The sequence below is a fragment of the Cebus imitator genome, unplaced genomic scaffold, assembly GCF_001604975.1.
Source record: "Cebus imitator isolate Cc_AM_T3 unplaced genomic scaffold, Cebus_imitator-1.0 Scaffold79, whole genome shotgun sequence".
NCBI lineage: Eukaryota > Metazoa > Chordata > Mammalia > Primates > Cebidae > Cebus > Cebus imitator.
In genome coordinates, this window is record NW_016107394.1 from 873,869 (window position 1) to 897,878 (window position 24,010).

General features: G+C 43.9%; 2 pseudogenes; both read right to left on the reverse strand.

Moving 5' to 3' along the window:
* The window catches only part of LOC108307406, an 8,341-nt pseudogene extending 6,081 nt beyond the window's left edge, over nucleotides 1-2,260 (reverse strand).
* Nucleotides 2,261-8,624: 6,364 nt separating this feature from the next.
* LOC108307407 lies at nucleotides 8,625-14,971 on the reverse strand (annotated as a pseudogene).
* Between the last annotated feature and the right edge of the window lie 9,039 nt (nucleotides 14,972-24,010).

Here is a 24,010-nt window from a genome sequence, read left to right on the forward strand (position 1 = left end):
CCTCAGGGAGTCCCTTAATCCTCCTCAGTTGGCTTTGAGAGAAGTCTTTGAAAAGAGATCTAAAATGACTCTACTCTTAAAAGGTATTAGTCCTTCCCAGGGATCCACTGCTGTGGGAACAATGTCGACTTTCCTGTGAGACTTGCCATAATTGTATTAGCATGGGTCTTCCCAAGAACAGATAAAGATGGAATTGGATATCTCAGAGGCTTATTTGAAGGGGGCTGGAGGGAAAATAGCCATAAAATAAGATGGAAAGGAATGTCAAGAGAGGCTAGGAGCCATGAGGTCACAATGTAACTCTCATCTTTGGGAGGGTGGAAGGAAAACAAGGAGGGTCTTAGATGTCTGTGTGTCTCTAAGAAAGGTTTGGAAATGTTAATGGAGACATTGAACAAGGGCACCTATAGAGCCCAGTATCTCAAAAGATTAGGCCAGTGTTAATAGCTGTGCTCATTCACTGGTCAGAAACAGTGGAGCCTGACAATACCATGTATTTCTAGAGCACAGAGCACAGTGACTGAGGCCATCCAATATGCTGCCTGCATTCAAATCTGAAAGGCATGTTTTCACGGCCACCACAGTCCATTCTTGCACTGCATGGATCTCCTTGAAACATGTGGGGCAGCATCTCCTTCATAGCTCCAGTGGGCCTTCCTTCTTGAAGGGAAACTTAAGGTTAGTAGAACAAACTACATGCCATTTTCTAGGAAGTTTTAGGCCACAGCCCTTGCCCTCATTCCTTTGCTACTCAATTCTTCTCACCCTCAACTATCACCATGGCAAATAAGAGTGGCATACCTAGTGGGGTGACCCCAATTGCTTATTCCTGAGGGGACTGACACTTTAATCATACCCTTATCTGGGGAATGATTCCCATGTGTGCCCATAGTCACAATGGGTCAAGGAAGTGCCAGAGAATGTCCAAGTGGATCACCTGGCTTCACATATTTTCCACCTCTTTCACACATTGTATAAAGGCAACACTCTCTTCCTGCTAATCAAGATCAATTACTTTTGCCATTATGGCAATTCCTAACCTGTTGGTCCCTGGGCATAGTAGTCCAAGGTATCCTGGTGGCAACTGAGTTGTAGCTCAGAGTGACCTTGGGTCCCTCACCCAGAGTGAACCGGCTTTGGAAACCAGAATCTCATCAGGACATTCCCTTTGAAGTGTGATAGCACCAGAGGCCTGTCCTCTGACAGAGGTGGTATCAGAAACTTCCTGTTGATTTTCAGCCTTGAGGGTCTCTTGATGATCTGGTTTAGCACCAAAGATCACTTGTTTTCAGGCAGCCAAGAGGAATTTTATTACAGAATTAAGATACCTAGAACCCATCAACAACCAAGCAGGTAATAAGGTTATACCCGAATTGAACCTTAGACTGGAGGTTGCATAGCGATGGTGTTCACTCTTAATGGGATCTAGGGAAGAATGAGATAGCTTAAGAGATTCTACTTGTGAACCCAACTCTTCTAATTGAATGCTGGGATTTCCTTGAGAGGTAACTTTGGGAATTCTTATTTGGGGAAAAGGACCACAGACTGTCATGAGCAAACATTTTCGGGGACCTGCTGGTATCATTCGATGTCTCTTTAGAGAACAGCCCTTCACCACATCATGTCCCTTCCAGTGGCCCAGGAAGGACCTCAGCTGCAGGGCCAGTATGGGTAGGGATACTGATTCTTGAATCCTCAGCTGTCTGGGACCAACACTGAAGTTGTCTTTTGGCCCTTACTTTTTATTTAAAAAGGGTTTTGCATACCAATTAGTCTATTTATCAGGAGGGCTTGGTTTCAGTGAAGACACACTAATCTTTGAGTGCTTATTCCCAAATCAGGAAGTATCTTACCACAATCATGTTGCTTTCCTAAAGCCTTAGAAAGTGGAACCTTTTTGGATTTGGCTATGACCAGAGGGGATTTGGAGAGTCACCAGCTAATACAGGCTCTTCATAATGCCATTGTAAACCCATTGTGGGTTACAGATTCTGGGTTCTGACACAGAACCTCAGTCCTATCCAAATTCATGCGTACTTCACCAGCTCTTGTTAGAAGGCTTCTGACTGGCATGGGTGGTTTAGGTAATGTTTTTTTCTCATCATTCTTGAATTAATTGCTTTAATTTTCCAGGCATTAAAGTTTGACAGGTGCCACATTTTTGTTGGCTGCCTTGGTAGTCATCTGTAGTTGGCCATTTTTCTTTTGTATCTTCCTTCCTGACTAATCTGGAAGGTTTTGCATGCTGGGATTGAGACATAGCTACAGAGTAGGAAAAAATGAAAGCACAGGAAAGACACTGGTCCTTTCGAAAGTCTCACATCTGAGGAGAATCTAGATGCACTGCTCTTGAGCTCAGTCACACAAGACTTTGGTTGCTGGCTGGGTCACACTCCCAGGGAAGTGCATGGCTTCAGCTCCAAGCCTGCACGAGCCCTTGGGCAAACTTTCTAACTGGTGCTCATCCCCACAACTTTGGAGCCTGGGCCCCAGAGGGTGTAAGGTGTATGGGCCGGTCGTTAGGAAGCCTACTGGCTCCCAGCACAGTCAAAACCCATGCCCCTGAGCTGGGGAGCCGCATAGGAAAGGTCCGCAGTAGAGAGATGCAGGTAGGGTTGCATGTCTTGGGTGGCAAACCCGGGAGCAGAGGGGCCAGTGGCTGCCTGCACAAGGCTGTGCAGGAGCAGACTGCACAGCCACCCCATGCCAGGTCAGCCCCCTAGAGCAGCAGCTGTGTCCCCAGGACAGACCTCTGAGAGTCTCTTCATTTTTTTAAGTCCTTTAATAGAAATCTTGAAAAAGATACCTCAAAAGACACTTCTTATAACAGGTATTAGCTCTTCCCAAGGACTCACTGCTGTCGGCATGAAATTGAATACTTCTCTGTGGGACTTAACATAATCGTGTTAGAGTGGGGCTTCCCATGAACAGATAAAGATGGAGTTAGTTATATCAGAAGCTTATTGAATTGGGCGGGAGGGAATGTCCATAAAGGAAGATGGAGAGAAGGATCTCAAAGGCTAGGATCTATGAGTTCACAATGCAAGTCTCCTTTTTGGGAGGCTGGAAAATTAAAGCAGTTAATTCAAGGACATGCGAAGTAAAACAGATGTCTGTGCATTTCTAAATCTATTGGAATGCTTAATGGAGACCTTGAACAAGGGCACCTATGTGGAGTCCAGTATGCCACAAGTTTAGGCCTGTCTTAATAGCTCTGCTTTTATTGATCAGAAACAACCAAAGGGAACTGGAGCCTAGACAATGCTATGTAATTCTAGAGCACAGTGACTGACATCATCAAATATGCTGTCTGCATTCAAATCTGACAGGCATGTTTTCATGGCCACCACAGTCCGTTCTTGCATTGCTTGGATCTCCTTGAAACACAGGTGGGGAGTAGCTCCTTCATAACTCCAGTGGGCCTCCCTTGCTGAAGGGGAGACTGACAGGAAGGTTAGCAGAACTACAGCCCTTTTCTCTGAAGTTTTGGGCAAATATTCTTCTTACTTCTTGGCTACTCAATTCTTCTCACCCTCAATTATCACCATTGCAAATCTTGGTGGCTTCCCTCGTGGGGTGACCCCAATTCTTTATTCCTGAGGGGGCTGACACTTTAATGATATGCTTATCTGGGTGATGAATCACAGGTATGCCCAGGTCACAATGGGTCAAGGAAGCACCAAAAAATATCCAAGTGAATCAACTGGCTTCATATTTTACCCATCTCTCCCTGCATACATTGTATAAAGGCAAGCGTCTCTTCCTGCTAATCACAATCAATCACTTTTGCCAGTATGACAACTCCTCATCACCTGATGATCCCTGGGTGTTGTAGACCAAGGTATCTGAATGACAGCCGTTAGTTGTAGTTTAATGGAATGTTGAGTTTTTCACCCAAATTAAACCTGCTTTGGGACCAGAATCTCCAACCCTGAAGAGCCCAGACTTCCAGAGATTGGAAGTCAGTCTCCTAGTGAACTACTAGAAATGACTATACAGAGGATGTTCCTGTTTTTCTCCCTTGGCTTCCAGTATATAGTACTTCCATTGGAAACCCAACACAATACAGATGCCTAATTAAACACACAAAATGTATTCTGAAGGGTGAAATTCTGCTTCTATGAAGTGTTTCTGAGATGCTGCTTTAGTTGCGTCCTTAGAAGGTATGCTCAATATCCTAAGGAAAGCTGCTTCTGGTAGTTGAGATAATGGCATACTAGTGAATCCCATGTTCATGAGCCCCATTCTTTCCTGCACATGATTTGCTGTGAGACATGTCCACTCCTTTGATCCTCTGCTGTGTCAGGTCATTTGCCTGCAGATAAGGAATTCTGGAAGCCATCAAATCAGTAATGGCCAAGGCTCTGTGGACAAGAAAAGCAAACACATGGCCAAAACAAATACAAAACTGCAAGTAGAAACCACTGGCCATCCTAGAATAGAGGCTCAATATAGTTCTGAACAGCCACTAAGTGACCTCCTTGACGAGCAATACATCTGGGCTTCAGGAACTATACATAGGATCTTCTGCCACTGATGCCATTGTGTAAACCATCATTCTAGTTCTGAGCTGAACAATGAAGGCTAGCTAACTCCAAATGGCAGAATCACTTCATCTACTTGAATGTTCAGTGCCTCTCCTGGTAGGTGTCTTTTAAAGATACTAAAATCATAATATTGGTGTGACTCCCATATACTCATGTTTATGTCCCTCTCCCAGTCCTCCTTGCTTCTAATCATCTAGTCCCTTTCTAAGCCCCTGACCACATAAGAGGCCACTGGCCACTGCCCAGGCATTTAGAGATTCTCATCTTGGGCCACTTTTCTTCCACAGGAAGCAGATAACCATGGAAACAGGTCTTACTAATTAAAGACTGCTTCTCCACTCCCTTGAAACTGCCCTCAATACAGCTATAATGCACAAGCCATGCATCTTAGACCATAGCTTGCCAACCCATCTGTAAACAGGCTCTAGCTTCAGTTGGTCATATGGTACTACTTCGTAGGGCCTCTGATGGGATATGAGGAAGGGAGACTGGTGCAAATATTGTGGGTGCCCTGAGTCTGAGCCACCTGCTCATGGAGCTTACACTCTGGTTCTGTCAGGCTTGGTCTCAGGTTAACCTCTTCCATCTTATAAACCTGGACAGGTCCAGTGGAAGTCTATGGTGTTGTAGATCAGACAAACCCATTTTAGAATAGGCTGTTTTGAATACATGATTACTTGGTACCCCATAACCACAGCCCAGTGAAATGCCAGAAGCTATTTCTCAAAAGATCTATAATTACTGCACACAGGATTAACTGCAAAATACCCGGGATCACTATAGTGATAATCCCATTAGCTTTATTCTGCATCTCTTCCTACCACTGGCACCTCCAACACTTGTCTGTCAGTTCCTACGATTTAAGTAGCAGTGAGGCTTGCACCAAAGCCTGGCCCTGCTGTAGCATTCATTCCTGCTTTGGGACCTATTAAAGTTGGAAGCCTTCTATGACTTGATATATGGACCAGGGCAGGATACAAAGATGACAGATGTCAGCTCCAGAATCCAAAGAGGCCTACTATTCATTGTTCCCTCCTCTTTGAGATAGCAGATACACAATGAAGGCTTTTTCTTTACTCTGGAGATGTTCAGTGTAACTCTGGACCTAATTAAATACTTCTGACATGATAGGTGCTAAAAATTATTTGTATTTGTGTCTACCCTCTGGAGCATGTGTTTTACTAAGACCTTACAAAGCACCTCGCATTCTTTTGGCAGAATCAACATACCATTGGATAACCATGTTCTTCTCTGGGATGTTCAGGCAGTCCAAGTCTTTTAGGACTATGGGAGATGACAGTAAACGTGCCCAAGGCAAACTGTATGAGTTTTTCTATCCCATGTGAATATGAACTTTCTGATCCTTACATCTAGAATAGAAAGTGATACAACTGCCAAGTTCTCTATCATGCATTCAAAAAGCTTTCTATTTTAGTAGGGAGGGCAGTTTCCGAACAAAGTCTATGTGGAGTTACTTATGCAACCTGGAATCGTAATTTAAGGGACTAGAAAAACAGTGAGTCTGTGCATCCAGGGTACTGGACTGTTGAAGGCAAGAGGCTCCATTCTAGATACTAGTCTATGTAGTAAATAGGGGAACCATGACTATACTTCCAATTTCTGGATTTCAATGTTGACTCAAACTGTTTAGTAATTCTCAAAGTCTAGTTATTTCCCCAATGTACAGTTGTCTGAGGAAATTCCCAGGTGCCTCGAGGGGGAACTGAGATAATCATGGTATATAATCAGGGCTTTTACAGGGCTCTTCTACTTAAGGATTCAGGTATCTCTTCAATGAGTTAATCTAGAAACTGACATGAGTTTGGGAAATGGCCCTAACATTGACATCTCAGCCTTCTGATCCTCCATTTTTGTCTTGCTCCTAAATGGTGACCAGAGCCTTGCTGGCTGCTCATCTAATTTGGTCCTTGGGGGACAATACGTAATCTCCACAGCTCTCTGGGCAAGCCTCCTTAGTGTCCACTCTGACCTTTCTGGCTCCTACAGAACTGCAGCCTTCTGACTTCTTGCTGTTAAATGTTACCACCTGGTTTCACTATGTAGCTTCCTTATCCTCATAGGTAGTGATAAGCCTATGTCTGTGACTACCACTGCTGCCATGTGTTGTGGCCTGAGGAAAACCATCACTGCACTACTTGGTAGTGTTGGTGTTCATGCCATCAGATCATTTCATGGCCTTGGTGAATACTGTCTTCTGGTTTCCCCAATTGGACATAATCTTGGTTTTCTGCCCTTATGTCTATTATAATATCTTCCCTTCCCTTTTATTCCTGGACAATTTAAGTATATAGCTTTGCTGAGCACTGGCCATCAATACTTCTCAGGCTTATAAGCACCACCCTAGTGAAAGAGTTCCCCTGCCCTATCACAGGACATGTGACAGGGGTGTGGCTCATGTGTTCAACTGTCATGCACTTAAACACCTTACACGAAACTGCCCCCTTCTGGTTTCACTGATTAGAGGAAGAACCACCATGCAGGGCCCAAAGCAGCTGCAGTTTTCTTCTGCCTTTTGGGGACATTGTGCATGGCTTCTGCTTGCCACTGGACACAGAGGCACCTGAGCTGGGAGGGAAGGCACCATGCACCACGTGCACCTGTGGCTGTTAGGATGGGGCTGGAGATGGCACCTCTGAGAGACCACACGGTTCTGAACTGTACCTTTTGGCTGAGTCCAATGCCATCATTTAATGTCATTGCTGCAGTCTGTAGCAAAACCGTTAACATATAAAAGAAATGGGAGCCATTTCAAACCGTGAAAGAGATACCATAACAAAGTCTAGGGGTCTTAAACAATGGAGTTCAGTCTTGGAGTCTTCCAGCAAAAGATGCCTTTGGTTGCCCCAGGGCTTTACTCCAGTCCCATGTGACAGCTAGACCTCTGAAGGGAAATGAAGCCAACATTCCTTTAACTTACAAGAAAGTTGGCAGGGTATGGAAAACAGTTTTGACAGTTCTGTGTTTTTTACATGCTATTTTTTGTATAGCAGACAAGCCCCCAGAGGAAAGTTCCCTGACCCCCATTACCGGACATGTGACAAGACTGTGGCTCATGTTTGGATGCTGTATGTGCTCAAACCCCTTATGGGAGTAGGAGCGCCCCTGGGCTCCAGCCCCACAGCAGTGTCCGAGGTGAGAGCCTGCGACTCCTGAAGCCCTAGTGAGCATGTGTTAGTGTGCTCAGTGGGATGGGTGGGAAGCTGGAAAGAGAACAGACCAGAATTGACTAGTAGATGAGCTGAAGTGCCTAATTTGCAGGCTAAAGTCATCAGGGAAAGACTTGATGTGGTAAAGATGGGACCTTCAGAGGGTGAATGGTACCTTCCAGAGGGTGGAAACAGGGATTTTTGAAAAACAAAAGCTGACTAAAGCTCAGTTTGTGTATGTGGTGCCCAAAGGCATAGACAGGAGCTGTTTCTGTTTGGCCATCTTGGACTCTCCCTCTTTTATTCGTTTGTTAGAACTTATTCCACTTACAATGGAACTCTATACAAAAAGATAAATTTCTTTTATGCAAATAGGCACAAATAGACATTCTTAAAATTTTAAGTTACTTTTACAAACAAAGTGCTTTAAATCACATTTGAAATTTATGAATAGCCTCCAATGATTACTAACAACTTATTTTATACAGGAGAAATATTTTCAGAGAAAACATTTCCTAAGTTTATTTCAAAAGAATATGCCAATTTCTAGCAATGATTTGAAGATGTTGGAGCAATGGCACCATGAAATAATTCAGCTTACTTTTAACTGGGTACATGTGGTTAAGCACCAGAAACTGTGTAGTTAGCACTGTCTTGATTTTACATCATAGAACATGAACTTGTTGAAACCCCTCTAAAAATGCTCGTTTCTTAGTAAACAGATTTCATTTAAAGCTCCAAACTGAGTGAATCTGTCAGTTAATGCCTAATTGAAATGTTTCTTTATGTATTTAAAACTAAAAAACTCCCTGCTTAAAATGTGTACCTTCTACCAGTTTTCAAAATACAGTTGGGAATAACCACCCTGTTTATTTCATCTCAGACTTGAAATGGGTGAGATGAAGATACATTAAACAACATGGCTTTCTTTAAACAGCACCTTGAAAAAATGCACTGCCCTAGCAAAGACATTAAGTGAGGGAGAAAAGCCTTCAGACACAATACTTATAGGACCCTGCAATGTGTGAGCATAAGGGGACATGGTGACAACATTGTCATGGGTTAATCTTAATGCCTTATTAGAAGAAATTTGGTTTAAATCATTTGCCTCAGAACAGTTCTGGACCTTCATTAGCTGCCAGGTCTTTCTGCTCTGAGGCCTTCATTTTCTTATTAGCTTCTTTAGCCTCAACCTTAATCTTGTTTAGTTCAACACTGTGTTGGGGCTTATTCAGGTTTTCATGCTGGTAACAAGACAAGGGAGAGACAGGTAGGATTATTATAGTTCAGATGCTCAATGGGAGTGGTAGAGTGCAGCTCTCCTCAGGCACGTGCAATCAAAACCAAGCCCTGAGCAGGTGCAATGGCCAATCCAATATTTGCGTCCAAAAAGATGTGCTCATTGTCTGACCACTAGTCTTCAATGTGGGGCAATTTCTCCTCAGCAGGTAACAAGGGGTCATCAGACAGGGGCTCGTCTGATAGAGGCTCATCTGCTTCAGAATGCTGCTCATCCTCCTTTGGAGAAGAGGCAAGATCTTGAGCAGAGGTGAGGAAGGAGGGCTGCTGATTTGGCTGATGAGACGTTAGTGGCTCAGTCACACCAGTGGGAGGCTCAGAATTAACAAGGGGCTCCACAGGAGCAGACAGGGCAGGGAAAGGAGCAACTTCACCAAGCTGTGAAATGTCAGCTGCATTGTTGCACTGCTGAGTCTTTCCGAAGGTGTTGTGCAGTGGAGAGGGCTGCTGCTTAAAATCCACACGAGGCAGTTGGATTATTCTTCAATGGAGTTGGTGTGGCTGCAGCAGTCTTAGGGAACCAGCAGAATCCTGGAGATGGCTTTGTTGGGTGAGAAGATGGCATCAGCAAATAACTTGTAGAGTTGTCTGAACTTTGTCAGGCAAATTGGGGATCGGTTTTACTACAGGTTGCATGGTCTCTTTTACTCCCTAAAGTTGGCAGTGGCAAAGCCTTACTTTTGAGTCATTCTTCTGCTAGATTTGGGGAACAGGTTTCTTCTCCACTGCCCTTATATTACATGCAAGAACCTCCATCATGATCATTGTCCTCTTGTTTCCAGAAGGGGGAACAGGCTGTAACACTTTTTTTTTTACAGTGGGGTGCCAGGAACTCCATGACCCCAGATTTGATATTGGCCTCCATTCCTTTGGAGCCAAACTCACCTCTGTCTGAAAGTTGAGAAAGAGGTAGCACCTGGAGCCGCTCATCTTGAGGAATAAGAGTGGTTATCTCCTTGAGTTAAAGTACAAACCACCGTGCTTCTATTCATGTTGTGAATGTCCCTGTGGGGGTGGGCACAGGATTTGAGGCATGTGGTGACCCCAGAGAAGGGATGACCGTTTTTGCTGCGAAGCCAACATTCTGGGGCAACATTTTCATATTCCACCTGATTCCAGGAAGCTATTGGAGCATACTGCTTATAAATTGGAGCTAATCCTGTGGCCAAACTCTAAGTTTAATCCTCAAGGTTTTTTCATATAAGGAAGAGCTTGGACCAATTCTAAATCTTCTGGGGCTTGGGTGTCTACCAAACTTACAGCCATTAAAAAACACACTCCATGAACAGACAAGAAGATGAAGCTCCACAAGTCTCTGGATCAATTCCTTGACATGTACCCTCAAATTGTATCTGTACATCTTCCTTCAGTAGGATGCCCATTGTATGACATTAGATTTTTCTCTGAACTGTGTGTAGCTGATCAGCTTTTGGAAGAGAGATGCCATCCCTATACCATGAACACCACCATCACAGAAGTTGGACAGTGGTGGCCTGTATGCTGCTGGACCAAACAAAACTATTTCTTCATCACTGCTGCTTTTTAAAACCCACTTAGCAATTGACATCCATGGGAGCTTATCCCTAATTTACCAGTTTACATGATTTCTATCCTTACTGCATTTCCTTTTTGACCATGCCTTTTCTCCATGATTTCCCTGACAGCAGCAACACTCGTCCTGCCCCAAGGTGTGTATAATATGGGCCTGTGTCTTTTTGTATAACTCGGTCAAGACAGTTGCAGGTGGGCGTTGAAAATCTCAAGGTGTAGATACTAGGTTTTTTGTATCTTGGTAAAGTTCATGGCATAATGAAATTTTCCTGTGTACTTTCCATCGTGGACAGCTCTTATGTTCCAACACTAGATGAACAGATTTCCTTTTCACTTTAGTAGAAACCAGTGTAATTCCACCTGAACATACCATGTTTACATTCCTGAAAGTTAGTGCTGATTCTAAAGATGTTTCATGAGAGACCCAGGCTATATTGGCAGTCTGATTCATAAGTTGCTCCTCAGCCTGTTGAAACTGTATCTGGTCATTGTTGGCTATCACGTTGACACACTGGCTAGGTGTAGAGGAGGGTCTGGGTCAAAGGATGGGCTTTCTGATAATCACCATTTAAGCTCATAATTCTCAGACGTCCTCGGTGAACATTGCAATTGTATTTCATTTGGAGATGAAATATGCTGAGTGAATCGAAATGTTAATGCATATTTTTCTCTGCTGTTTCAGGATATCTCCATAATTTTGAGTACAGGACATACTGTTTTGGGTTGTATAATGGACCTCGTTTGAGCTAGTCGTTTCTGTATTTGGATTAAGCAAGAAACATTACTCAATATAGTAGGAACATCATGTGGACAAAATCTTGAAATTTAGATGTTATCCAAATGTCATTGTGCTATAAGTATAGCACAACGTTTCCAATTCTGCTGATCATTTTCTTAATGACTTACAAATGTGGGCTGCTTTTTCCACTCATCTCTTGGTGGGTTGGATTTTTGTCTTTTTCTGGGATGTGTCCCTTCTTAAGGATGAAACATGATTACTTTGTACTCTTGAACGTGGTTTCTGTTGTATTGTACAGCAAAAATAAAATCGGGAGAAGGGCATGTTACTATGCCACGAGGTTTGGTGTACTTGCAACTTTTTTGTTGTGTGGTTTTATATCATTCAACTTATTGAAGAAAGTTGTTCTGTGTTGCAACATCTTCAGTTTGAGTATGGGCTGCATCTGACATGACAGATCAGCCTACTTCAAAATTTTGCTGCTTCCAGTAACTGGTTGCAATACCCGGCTTCGTTATTTCTTGGTGGCAACTGATGAAAATTCTCGGAATAACTGTCAAGAGTAATTATCCCTGGAGCAATACTTGTTTTTATTTCAGTCTTGGATGAGTTTGAGGTTGGTAAATTCATGTGACTTTGTGGACACTTGGTTAGTAGCTGAGCTGATAAGTGAGTTGACAAGCGTAGTTCGCCCACTGGAAAAAAGTTCATTTAAAACAGTGGTTTCCTAAGATGGACAGTGATAAAAATTTAGTGACTCTCCTTGTGAGTTTGGGGTCTTGGACTTTTTTTAAACTGTAGAGGATAGCTTTGCAGTTATTAAGCAAATTGGCTGTTCTCTGCTCTGATTGTTCATTCTTTGACTTTGATGGGGAGAAATTCTGTAATTAGAGCTCTGAGATTTAAGTCAGGGCCTCTATGGCTCCCTCTTGCTCCAATGTTAATCCCCTGTCTCCCTTTAATGATAAGGGACTTGGTTGAACTGGAGATTCATATTTTGGTTCTTGGTATATTCTCTGGAGTTTTTGGCTGATCACCTTCATTGTGTGTACTAGCCTGACAACCTATGTTGGAGTGTGAAGAATGTGGGATGGAATTGCAGTTAAAGCCAGGCTACTGGAACACTAAACCATTACATCTGCCCTTGATCACAACTCCTATCTGTAGCAATGGAGCTCATAGTGTTACGGCTTGCAGTGACTTTTAGGAATTTACAAGAGTAAAACCTTGCAGAAATACTCAACATTGAACTTTTAAAATGACATGTTTCAGTTGGTAAATAGCGTACATGTTTAATGCCATTTCTTAGTTTGTATGAACAATTTTGGAGTATTGGTTCATTTCTTGAGTGTTTTTCAATTTTTCAGCTTCTGGGATATTAGCACTGAAGTGTCCTTTGATGTGATCACTTAAATGTGGCTTGTTTTATGTCCACTTCTCCACCTCAATGCCTGTCATGCTTTCTTTATTCTTAGTTACATTATCAACAGGATGTGGGTTCCATTCCAATTTTTGTTCTTCCCCGTGAGCACATCTGTAACCCATGGATTCTGACCTGGGGCCATTTAAGGCAGATTTTGACAACAAACAGGTAAAACTTTGGGCTGCTTTTCCTTCTGGGACCTCTTGTTTTCCTTTATAACCTCCAGATGCCTCTTGGCAGGCTCAAAACAAGTGACCCGAGGTATTAAACCAGATCATCAGGAGACCCTTCATGTCTGAAAATCAATAAGAAGTTGGGCAACACCCAGTGAAGCATGGAAGAGTCTTCTCAGAACCTAATGGGAGCCCTTGAGTGTTAGCTGTCAGGAAGCTTATATGAACCTGCTTCTCACTTTCTACATTACTTATAGCCATTACTGGAGATAGCGAATTTTTTAGTTTGACTGAGGAATATGTGATGAACTAAACCAAAAGTGTAGATATGTATAGCACTCTGGACTGTAAGTCCATGTGGGATAGTGCTTTGGGGCTCAGGCCATTTGAAAGAAGCATTAAAGGTAGCAATTGGATTTGAAGGAACAGAAAAGACAGGCAAGTCTGGGACAACACCCCCACTCATGCCAAGAGTTTCTTGTTGCTCTAAAAGAGTACCAAAGACCTCTCCTTGGATTGGAATAACACCAGGAATCTTGGGTGGATCTGGGATCTCACCCAGGGCCTCACCATGACCTCAGTCAGCCCCAGGATGTTCCCATACAAGTGGAGTAGTACCAAAGGATAGAGGTGGTATCAAACTTCCTGTTAATTTGAGGTAGCTTTGGAGGTCTCTGTGATGTGGTTTTAGCACCAAGGGTCACTAGTTTTGAACCTCCCAAGAAAAATTTCATTACAATAGTAGATACAGACCCACAAAGAGCCAAGCAGTTCTAAAGTTAAATTTCAGGTATAACCTTAAGGCTGAATGTGATTGCTGCTCCACATCCACTTTTAACAGGATCCAGGCAAGAATCAGATTAACTTAAGAGAGTCTACTTGTGAACCCAACTCTTCTAACTAAATGCTGGGGGTTTCCTTGAGACGTAACTTTGGGGCTTGCTCTTTGAGGCAAAGCACCACAGACTGTGTCCTGAGCAAACATTTTTCAGGAATAGCTGCTATTTAATGTCTCTTCAGAGAATAGTTCTTCACAGCATGTCCCTTTTCAGTGGCCCAGGAAGGATATCAGCTGTAGTGCCACTGTGATTAGGGATACTGATTTTTGGAATGCTCACCTCTTTGGGACAAATACTGAGTTGTCCCTTGGCTCTCAGCTTTAATTAAAAAGGGATTTTGTATACCAGTTATCGTCTCTGAATCAGGAAGGACTTGATTGTCTTGCGTTGGAACCAAATTATTTTCTGTGTGCTTTATCTTCCAAATCAGGGAGTATCTTACAATCACAATCACATTTTCCTAAGCTCTTCAAAAGTGGAACCATTTGGTTTCCAAAAATTCTTCAGTGTTTAAGAATTTGGCTACCACCAATGGGGGTTGGGAGAGTCCCCTGCTTAAGAGGTGCTTAATAGGGCCATTGTAAACCCATTGCAGGTTAAGGACTCTGGGTTCTGAAAATCTCTGTCCTATCCAAATTCATGCATGCTGCTCCAACTCTGGTCAGAAGGCTTCTGACTGGCATGGGAGGTTTGGATTTAAAAGAAAAATCTATCTTGAATGAATTGCTTTAATTTTCCAGGGCTTAGTCTTGACCAATGCCACATTTCTCTTGGCTGTCTTGGTGGTCTTTAGTAGTTGGCCATTTTTCTTTGGTATATATATTTATTCCTAACTTGGAAGGCCTTGCATCCTGGGATCAATGCATAGGTACTGAGTAGGAATAAGGGGCACAGGAAACTCATTGGTCCTTTGGAAAGTCTCACTTCTGAAAAGAATCTGGATGCACTGCTCTTGAGCTCAGTCACACAAGGTTTTGTTCGCTGGCTGGGTCGCACTCCCAGGGCAGCGCACTGCCTCCAGCTCCAAGCCTGCACCAGCACTCAGGCAAGTTTTCCAACTCATGCTGCTCTCTGCAACTTTGGAGGCAGGGATCCCTTGACTGCATGGGGTAAAGGAGCACTGGCAGGTCTGGCAGGATGCTTACCTGCTCCTAGCAGAGTCAAGGCACGAGACCCATAGGTTGGGAGCCACTTCGCAAGGATGCACAGTGGAGAAGGGCAGATAAGCTGCATGACTTGGATGAGACAGGGTGTGACGAAGGGGCAGACTCAGGAGTAGAGGGGTGAGGGGAGCTCACACAAAGCAGTGCAGGAGCAGACTGCACAGCCACTCCCCAACAGGTCAGCCCTACCCCCACCCCGGAGCAGCACTATCTCCCCAGGACACACCTCAGGGAGTCTCTTTATTCCTTAAATGCCTTTGACAGAAGTCTTTGAAAAGAGATCTAAAAGGAATCCTTTCATAAAATGTATTGGTTCTTCCCAGGGACTCACTGCTGTGGGGAAAAAGTTGAAGACTTTCCTGTGGGACTAGCCATAATTGTGAGAATGGGTCTTCCCATGAACAGATAAAGATGGAACTAGATATCTCAGAGGCTTATTGAGGGGCCTGGAGGGAAAATGGCCATAAAGGAAGATAGAGGGATCTCAAAGGCCAGTAGCCATGAGGTCACAATGCAAGTCTTATCTTTGAGAGGGTAGAAGGAAAATATGCAGGGTCTTAAATGTCTGTGCATCTCTAAGAATGCTTCGGAAAGGTTAATGGAGACCTAAAACAGGGGCACTTACGAAGAGGTGCCTGTCTCACAAGATTAGGCCTGTCTTAATAGCTTTGAACATTCATTTGTCAGAAACAACCAAAGGGAAGGGAGCTTAGACAATGCCATGTATTTCTAGAGCACAGAGTGCATTAACTGAGGTCATTCAATATGCTGTCTGCATTCAAATCTGAAAGGCATATTTTCATGGCCACCACAGTCCATTCTTGCATTACGTGGGTCTCCTTGAAACAGATGTGGGGAGCATCTCCTTCATAGCTCCAGTGGGCCTCCCTTTCTGAAGGGGAACGTATGGAAGGTTAGGAGAACAAATGATAGGCCATTTTCTATGAAGCTTCAGGCCACAGCTCTTCCCCTCATTCCTTTGCTACTCAATTCTTTTCACCCTCAACTATCACCATTGGAAATGTTGGTGGCTTCCCTAGTGGGGTGACACCAATCCTTTATTCCTGAGGGGTTGGACACTTTAATCATACCCTTATCTGGGGAATGATCCACATGTATGCCCATAGGCACAATAGGTCAAGGAAGCAACAGAAAAGGTACACAAGGATCACCTGGCTCCATATATTTTACATATCTCTTCCTTCATACATTGCAACCCTCTGTTCCTGCTGATCAAGCTCAATTACTTTTTCCAGTATGGCAACTTGTCCACAAGCATTGACCCCTGGGCTTATAGTAGTCCAAGGTATCCTGATAGCCACTGTTATAGCTCAATGTGTCCTTGAGTCCCTCGCCCAGAGCAAATCTGTTTTGGGAACCAGAATCTCCAACACTGCAGAGCCAACACTCCCAGAGATGGGAAGCGAGTCTCCCCGCGGTCTATTAAGAATGATTATATATAGGATATTCCTGTTTTTACCCACTCTGCTGGTATATGGTACTTCTATTGGAGACCCAGCACCATATTGATCTCTAAACGCACATAATATATTCTGAAGGCTGATGTTGTTTCTGTGAAGTGTTTTGAGATACTGCTTTAGTTTTATTCTTACATGGTATCATCAATATCCTGAGGCCAATTGCTTCTGGTAGTTGAGATGTTACACAACTAGTGAATCCCATGGTCATCAGCCTTATTCTATCCTGCATATCCTTTGCTATGAAACATGTCCACTCCTTTGATCATGTACCGTGTTCTCTTACCTGCAGATAAGTGATTTTGGAAGTGGTCAAAGTAGCAGTAATGGCCAAGGCTCTAGACAAGAAAGGATAAACCCAGGGATAAAACAAACATAACTATAAATAGAAACTACTGGGCACCCAATAAAGAGGGTCAATATAGTTCTGAATTGCCACTAAGTGGCCTCCTTGAGGAGAAATACATGTGGGCTTCAGGAACCATATACAGGGTCATTGGCTGCCCCTGATGCCATTCTGTAACCCATCATTACAGTTCTGAGCTGAACAATGAAGGTTAGCTAACTTCAACTGGAAGAAGCACTTCATCTGTTTGATGGTTCAGTTACTCTTCTGGTAGATATCTTTTAAAGATACAAGAATCTTGGGAATTTTGGTCTGACTCCCATGTACTCATATTCATGCCCCTCTCCCAGTCTTCTAATCATCTGGTCTTTCTAATCCCCTGTCCACATGAAGGCCATTGGCCACTGCCCAGGGATTTAGAGAAATTCTCATCTTGGGCCACATTTTCTTCCACATAAATGGGATAACCAGGTTTAACAAGTTTTACTGAGACTGCTTCTCCATTCCCTTGAAACGGATCCTGGATACGGCTGTAATACACATGCTGTGCATCATAGACCACAGCTTACCAACCCATCTGTAAACAGGCTCTAGCTCTAGTTGGTCATGTGGCACTACTCCATAGGGCCACTGACCGGATGTGAGGAAGGAGGACTGGTGCAAATGTTGTGGTTGCCCTGAGTCTGGGCTATCTGCTCATGCAACTTATGCATGCTGGTTCTGTCAGGCTTGGTCCCAGATTAACTACTTCCATCTTAGAGACCTGGACAGATCCAGTGGTAGTCTATGGTGTGGTTGGTCAGAAAAACTAATTCATAATTTGTTTAGAATGGATGACCACTTGGTACCTATGATCAGAGCCTGGAAAAATACCAGAAGCTGTTTCTCAAAGGATCTACAATTGTTTTGGTGTACACAAGACTAATTGCAAAATACCAGGAATCTCTATAGTGACAATTCCATAAGCTGCATCCTGCATCTCTTCCTACCACTGACACTACCAACACTTGGGTCAGTTCCTAAGGCTTAAGTGGCAGTGATGCTTGCACCAAAGCCTGGACCTGCTGTAGGGCTCATTCCTGCTCTGGGCCCTCTTAAAGTTGGAAGCCTTCTATGACTTCTCATTTATGGGCCAGGGCAGTATTCAAAGGTGACCAATGTTAGCTGCAGAATCCAAAGAGGACTACTATTCATTGTGCCCTCTGTTTTGGGATAGCAGATGCAAGATGAAGCCTGCTGCTTTCCTCTAGAGATGTTCCGTGTAACCCTGGACCTAATTAACTACTTAGCACATGATGGGTCCTAAAAATTCTTTAGATTTGTCTCTACCCTTGGAGCATGTATCTTACTAAGGCCTTTACGAAGTACCTCGCATTGTTTTGACACAATCGACATGATACCATTGGATCACTGATGTTTTCTGGGATGACAGGCAGTCCAAGTCTTAGGACTATACTATGGCACACGATAGAATTCATGTTCCCCAGGCAAACTGTGTGAGTCCTATTTTCTATCCCTATGAATATGAACTTTGATTATCTTTGAACCAGAATAAAAAGCAATACAACAGCTAAGTTCTATCACACATTCAAAAAACTTTCTATTTTGGCGGGGAGGGCAGTTTCAGAACAAAGTCTATGTGGTAGTTGTTTAACCTGGCATAGTAATTTTAAGTGACTAGAAAAATCAGTGAGTGGGTCTGGAACCAGGAGAGACAGTTTAACGTTGGGACTCTATTCCAGATATTAGTCTATACAGTAAATAGAGGAACCATGATTATACTTCCAATTTCTGGATATCAGTGTTGCCTCAAACTGTTGAGTAATCCTCAGTGTCTAGCTATTCTTTCCCTGAACTAAACCTTTCAGTAAATTATTGCAGGTACCATTGAGGAACTGGGAAAATCATGGTATATAATCAGATTTTTCATGGCTTTTCTACTTAGGGATTCAGGTATCTCCAATGAGTTCTTGAACTAGAAACTGACACAAGTTTGAGAGTTGGGCATGACATTGAGATTTCACTAGTGATTATCTCAGCCCTCTGATCCTCCATTTTTGTCTTGTTAAAGTGGTAAGCAGAGCCTTGCTGGCTGCATATCTAATTAGGTCCTTGGAGGACAATACTTAAGTCTCCACAACTCTGGGTCAAGCCCCTTTAGTGTCCCCTGTGACCCTGCAGCGCTCACTGAACTGCAGCCTGACTTCTCACAGTTAAATGTTACCATCTGGTCTCACCATAGCCGCCTTGTCACCATAGATACTGATAAGCTTATGTCTGTGACTGCTGCCATGTGTTCTGATCTGAAGAAAGCCATCACTGCACAACTTCATAGTGTTGGTGTCCGTGTCATCAAATCATTTGTGATGGCCTTGCTGAATACTTTGTTCTGGGTTCTCCCATTGAACAAAATCCTCTGGATCCCCTACCCTTAAATGTCTATCATATTATGTCCTTTCTCTCTTCTTCCTCTACCTTCTTCCAGGGCAATCTAAGTATTTAGCTTTGCTGAGCACTAGCCATCACTATTTCTCAGGCTTACAAGAACTGCCCTAGTGCAACGGAATTTCCCAGCCCCCATTGCAGGACATGTGACAAGCATGTGGCTCGTCTTTTCAACTGTCATGCACACTTAAACATCTTGCAGGAGGGGAAGCATACAGACATGCAGCCACAGGACCCAGTGCTCCAGCCCAACAGCAGCATGCAGGGCAGGAACCTGTGACTCCCAATGCCCACGTGGACATGTTACACTGCATTGTTCTATTCTTGCCATCTGCAGACGGCTTCAGCATTAAACAGCTCAGTGGACAGAGGTGCCTTTCTGCAACGACGAGGGCCACCGTGACAGCTTCCTGTATCCTGAGCCTCTTGTCTGGCTTCCAGGAAAATCAGGTTATGCAGGAATTTGAAAGACAAATGTGGGGGTTTTGAGTGGTGGATGTGGCTCTTAGTGGGATGGGTTGGTAGCTGGACAGGGAAAGCAGTGAGAAAATCTTCCCCTGGAGTTTTGCCAGGCAGGTGCCAATCTTCTCTGACCACCCCCAGCAAAATTCCTCCCAGTTCATATACTCCTTGTCTCTTTGCCACGCTCTTCTGTTCTTCAGCTTTTCTGTTCATCTTGTCAGATCATCTGCTCATTGGCTCATCTGTTTGCAGAGCCTGGGGTCTGGGGCTTATATATGGGTACCGGACAGGGGCCAAGGCAGGCCAAAAGGCAACTTTGGGGCATAAAAATGGGAATGCCTTTTTCCATTATGGGACCATAGGTTCCCAGGCCCGGGAGCAGGACCATTGCTGAGGAACTGTCCTCCTGTACCCAGTATTTCCCTGTCTCTTGGCTGTATCATTTCTGCCTCTGAATTACATCTGCCATTAGAACATGGATAATGACCAATCTTAACTACTTTCTGCTGACAAGTGTTGGTGGGTAAGGGAACACGGCAGTTAGATTCCTCCCAGAGGCTTATTAAAGGGTCCCTGGTAAAAGGGAGCCATTATCTGAGGCTCCAGCAGCCTGACCATTCGAAGTTAGACAGCCAGGCAAGAGAAAGCTAAGGATGCATGGATTAAATGTGTGCATTATACAAGGAAATCATGCCAAAGATTATGGAAACAGAGTGAAATACACTAACACTGTACCCTGAGCTGTTTCACCCTGGAGAAAGCAATTAAGCTTCATAAGGAGTGGTTAAACTTCAGAAGAGGAAATGTTCTTGGCACATCTGTAGCCATTAATACGTGTACCCTAGGCATTTTGGGGGTTGTAGGCTTGCATGGCGGCAATAAAATCTGCTTGGTTTTGGTTTTTTTTGTTGTTGTTGTTGAAGACTTAGGGTAGACATGTTCCAGATGATCTCTAAAGTACCGTCTGGTCCCAGGTCCTATTTCTGCAGTGTCCTCCTGATACCAGAGGCTGCCTAAGTAATAAATGTATTCTACATAAGTAGTAGTTTCTCCACTGGATCAGGAGGTAGAGAGGTGTTCTTTCCCAAGTGCCCATTAGCCTTTCCAAGTGGGCAGTGAGATTGTTATATTCCTGGTCTATCATGATCTGTTTTATTAAATCCTGGTCTATCAACAATTGAGACTTGGTCCTAGTTTTACATAAGCCCTCCATTATGCACACTTGAAAATATCTCCTCTTCCAGTCTCCAATCTCATCATTGGAATCCCACCCAGAGACATTTGCTGGTGTCGCTTTTCTTCCATTTGGATACAGTTTGCCCCCCTCCCTGATGATACGTGATACAAAGCTCATCCCCAAATTTTCCTGCCACTGGCAGAGCAGCTTGCTTCTCAGTGTCCATCAGGGTTTTATTTTAAAGTAACATTTTTTTCAGGAGGGCTTTAAATGCTTGGCTTAAATTCCAAAAAGCCTGTCAGGGTTATTTGAAGATTTGCCAAGTTCCCCTTAATTTGCTTTCATTTCTATAGAGAGGAGGACCTGGACCTTACTGGAGCCAAATTCACCAGGCATCTGTTGGAGGGGCAAGAGTAAGGCTGGGGCTTGTCTAGTGTGAGGATTTCTAGGAGAGGGCAGGAGAGACTGAAGCTGGATAAGGAAGGTGGGCATGGAGCCGGCTTCTCTGCTGGTGGTGCCTCAGGAATGTGCTTTTTTGGGATGGCCCCTTGTGGCCTTTCCTTAGATGGCAAACAGGGCTGAATTAACCCTACCTGGTTGGCAAAGCTCTACATTACCCTGCAAGACATAGAAAGGCTGTAATGTGGAGCCTCAGACCATCTGTCCTCATTCCTATATAAAAAGGTCCAACTTCCTGATAGTATGACTCCAGAGGCCAAGCCAGCCCTTTATAGTTTGGCCAAATCTTTGTGCAGAGGGCTATGAGGCATATTTCCTCCAGATACTGAGGGTTAAAGCAGTCTGCATGGTTCGGGATACACTCCAGAGGAGTATAAGCTGGGGTGGTGAAGAGAACTGCTTGCCCATTCTGGGAAAACAGGGAAAGAGGCATTCCTCATTCCCCTTCTTTCAGCAAAAACTTGAGGTGTGAGGAAGAAAGGCATTCTTCTTGGTGACAACAAGTCCCAGTGACGTTTGACAAATGCCACCATGTGTGCTATTGCAACCTACAACTGTGAAGCAGGGAGCACCGAGAGAATAGGAATAATCCACCCTTACCTGTGCCTTTACTTTCCCTCCTTCTGTGACCTTTGTTTCCTGAGCCTTGTCTATGTCGTGGACCACAGTCTCCTTCCATGAAGCAGGGGTTTAGTCGTCAAGCATTTGTTCTGCCTGTTGACATTGCCTGTCGCCTGGCTTTGGATTCCTCAGATCAGGTTTCATTTCTAGAGCTTCAGCCTGAAGCCTGGAATTGAGTTTGGGACAAAATATATCAGGGGCTTCCATGTGGGTCCCAAATGGGCCCTGCCAAATTTGCAATAAGCCAGCAGGGGTCACTCCTTCATTTTCAAATCCTAAGCAGAGTGCTGGGGAAAGGAATCTTCACTTAAAGAAGGGGGGGGGGGAAATGGGGACGGGGAAAAAACACAGCTTAAGGGGCAGAAAGGGGAGGTCTGGGGAAAGAACCTTTATGCAGGGTTCCAGTGACAGCTGTAGTTTTCTCCTGCCCTTGTGGGCATGGGCGTGCTGCCAGACACACAGGCACCTGAGCTGTGAGGGAAGGCACCATGCATCATGTGCACCTGCAGCTGTTTTGATGAGGCTGGGGATGGCACCTCTGAGGAGAGACCACTTGGCTCTGAACTGCACGTTTTGGCTGAGTCAAATGCCATCATTTATCATTGCTGCAGTGGGAAGCAAAACCATTAACACTATGAAAGAGGAAACAGCCATTTCAAATCGTGAACCAAAGGATGCTATAACAAAGTCTAGGGGTCTTGGCCAATGAAGTTCCATCTTGGAGTCTTCCAGCAAAAGAATAACTTTGGCTGCCCCAGGGCTTTAACCAGTCCCTTGTGACAGCTAGACCCCTGAAGGGAAGGGAAGCCAATATTCCTTTAACTTACAAGAAAGAGTTGGCAAGGTATGAAGAGATCTGACAGTTGTGTGTTTCAGCTTGCTGGTTTTTTTAACCCAGAGAAGCCCCCAGAGGAAACGGTTCCCTGACCCCCATATCAGGATGTGTGACAAGGGTGTGGCTCATCTGTTTGGAGGCTGTGTGTGCTTAACCCCCTCGTGGGAGTGGGAGCACCCCTGGGCTCCAGCCCCATAGCAGTGTCTGAGGTGCGAGCCTGCAAATCCCAAAGCCCACTTGAGCATGCATTAAAATGTGCTCAGTGGGATGGGTGGGACGCTGGAAAGGGGACCACAATTTACTAGATGAGCTGAAGTGTCTAATTTGCAGGTCAGTCATGAGGCGGAGTCTTGGACTGTTAAAGATGGGACCTCCAGAGGGGGAACGGATCTTGCAGAGGGTGGCAGCAATGTGATTTTTGAAAAATGAAAGCTGACCAAAGCTCAGTTTATATGTATGTGAAGCCTAAAGGAAGGCAGGAGCTTTTTTTATTCGACCGACTAGGCCCCTCTCTTTCACTCCTTTTTTTTAATTTTCAAACAAATTTTTCCTGGCTCCATGAGAAAGCGCATTCTAAAAGCATTGTAGCTAGCAACATTCACAATGCTGCAGAACATTGACAGCTTTTCAAAAATCACAGGGCAGAGAAATAAGATGGTAAATTGCTGAAATTAGAGTCCAACAAAGTAGGAACCCAATTTTGTTCCCACAGTGGGGTAATTACTTTAGGACGTCCATTCATGATACTTACAACAATGGAATGGAAATATTTCAGTTGATATTTTCATATACTTGTGATCCTTGTTGCAGTTTGTCAGAACAAATCCCAGCAGTCCCACAAACTAACATTGATGCTTCAAATCCAGATTGCTAGGAAACCTATAGAGACAGATCTATTTGAATTGCTGCATACATTACCATGGATTATTCTGAAGATAATTTGCTATTTAAAAAAATTCCTGAGGGTAGTTTTTATTCAAGTTTACTATGTCATAGGTGGTGATTCAAAGAAAAACAGAGGTGACAGATTTTGCAGACATTCAATATGTGTAGACTCAAAGAATGAATAGATGAGTGGATGCATAAAGACCCAAGAAACTTTATCCATTAAATTTGGTGAAGAAATTATTTCTAGTGGAAGCTAAGGCCTAAAATCTAAAACAATCTCACATGGGTGTATCTGATAGTCTCATAGCATTAAATAACTTACTGAAGCAGCTGAACCATAAACAATCACTTGTTTACATATCTATCTGCATAAGAAACATTAGGGTCACAAAATATAC